At 48.9% G+C, this 2025-nt stretch overlaps 2 non-coding genes across 2 annotated transcripts; both read right to left on the bottom strand.

Moving 5' to 3' along the window:
* Positions 1–235: 235 nt before the first annotated feature.
* On the bottom strand, positions 236–317 carry trnas-aga (transfer RNA serine (anticodon AGA)). The gene has a single exon. It is a non-coding gene; the product is annotated as a tRNA-Ser (tRNA).
* A 412-nt stretch (positions 318–729) lies between these two features.
* On the bottom strand, positions 730–802 carry trnak-uuu (transfer RNA lysine (anticodon UUU)). Its single transcript has one exon. It is a non-coding gene; the product is annotated as a tRNA-Lys (tRNA).
* Between the last annotated feature and the right edge of the window lie 1223 nt (positions 803–2025).

Below are 2025 nucleotides of genomic sequence, written 5' to 3'. Positions count from 1 at the left end.
ACAAATGAACAGACAAAGGAAACTGATCTAGAAATGAAGAAAATACAAAGTTCAACTAAATCAGAGACAAAACAGATGACCTGTAACAGTATACCCCAACAAGGGCACATCCTAGCGTGTCATTAAACAAAAGGTCCAACAGAGGAGGGAGATGCACGAGGTCCCCAGGTGCAGGCCGGAACACCACTCTATTAGAGAGACAGCAGCATAGATGGACCGACATGTCAGCAGGGTGCGTAGTCAGCAGTATTCGAACCTGCACGGGGAGACCCCAATGGATTTCTAGTCCATCGCCTTAACCACTCGGCCACGACTACAGATACAGGCCACTCTCTGCCCTGTTTGTGTGCAACACTGCTGCCTGACCCACTTGAAATCCATAGCCCTAGCCAGCTCAGTCACCCAGCGGAGATTGCAAGCAGATAAAACAGCAGTCCCACTGAGGAGAAATAAGACTGCCATGTCTCATCCTCTGGAATGGGGTTTTTCAGTGCTGGCCCTGGGGACCCACGGCTCTGCACATTTCATAGGTCTGTCTTATTCTACTCACTCACTTCACTTCATGAGTGCTCTTTTCTAACAAGCTGACCATCAGAATCGAGTGTGCCAAACAAGGGAGATGCACAAGGTCCCCAGGAGCAGGCCAGAACACCACTCTATTAGAGAGACAGCAGCACAGATGGACCGACATGACAGCAAGCTGAGGCCGCCAACAAGAAGAAGGCACTTTGTCCAAACAGGGACTTGAACCCTGGACCCTCAGATTAAAAGTCTGAACCTCTACCGACTGAGCTGTCCAGGCTCTTTCACAATGCGTGCCTCTTACATTTTATATAACAGCAGTTTTCCCACAAGCCGCCCAGAAGAAACTCATTTGCCACACGCGCGTGCTATGGAATGAAAACCACAAGCAATTTTGGCAGAGAGAAAAATGTACAAAGGCCTCAGAAGGCACAATTATCTGCACAGTGAGCAGTATAGCAAACTCCAACCGTAGTCGGCAGGGTTCGAACCTGCACGGGGAGACTGCCTGCTCTCTTGTCTGCTGGTGATCAACACAGGCCAAGCTTCAAACACAAAATCCAGCTGAAGGATGAGGTGGAAAAAAGGGTTCAGCCGTCCCCATTGCTCAACGGCAAAGGGATGCCGTGACCTGGGGTTGCTGCGGCCACAACGCGTTTCTAATAAAAACTGATAATAACAATAATAATAATAAATTACTGATCTGACAAACACACCACACACTCTTGCCAGGACTTGCACCTGGAATCTTCCACCCAAAGGATGGATGTGTTACTATTACACCACAAGAGTTGTGTCTTTCTTTTTTTTACAAACACTGCAAATTAAGAACTGGAAATAGCAACTAAAAACAAAATGTTCACAGCACAACACACACAGCAAACACAATTAAAAACTGAACTACATGCAACTATATAAAAACCTAACTATACACATTATTATATACACCAATGAAAAAAAATCAAAGACCTCCCTGTACATTCTCCCTCCACTGTGCAACAGAGAGGCCTGAGGCTGGACAATACCACCGGCCCTTCAGCTGAGTGTGGCTAGTTGTCTTATTTTTTGCCAGCCCACACTGCTTGCAGATATAGTGATATATATCCTTTGCTAGTCGTTTCCGTGGTGGTTCACCTCTAGCCACTCGCTCCTCATCCTCTTGGGCAGCTTTCTGCCTTCTCCATGTGCGCTGCCTGGGCTGAGTAGAGGGACAAGTTTGTGGTGGCAGGTTATCAGGTGGCTGGAACTGGGGAGGGGACTGGAATTGGAGAGGGGGCTGGAACTGGGGAGGGGGCTGGAATTGGGCAGGGGACTGGAACTGGAGAGGGGGCTGGAACTGGGTAGACTGAGGCAGTGGTAGACCTGGTGGGTAGCTGGGAAAGGGTGGGTAGGACCCAAGGGGGAATGCAAAGTGTGGTGCTGGTGGGTATATGGGAAATGCCGAGTAAGATCCAGGAAGAGGGGTGGGCAGTGGGCACCTGTTGGAGATACGCTTACGAACAA

This window comes from Sinocyclocheilus rhinocerous, unplaced genomic scaffold (assembly GCF_001515625.1).
Source record: "Sinocyclocheilus rhinocerous isolate Xijiao unplaced genomic scaffold, SAMN03320098_v1.1 scaffold2524, whole genome shotgun sequence".
Lineage (NCBI taxonomy): Eukaryota > Metazoa > Chordata > Actinopteri > Cypriniformes > Cyprinidae > Sinocyclocheilus > Sinocyclocheilus rhinocerous.
The sequence above is the reverse complement of the archived record's forward strand: the minus strand, read 5'-3'. Positions and strand labels throughout refer to the sequence as shown.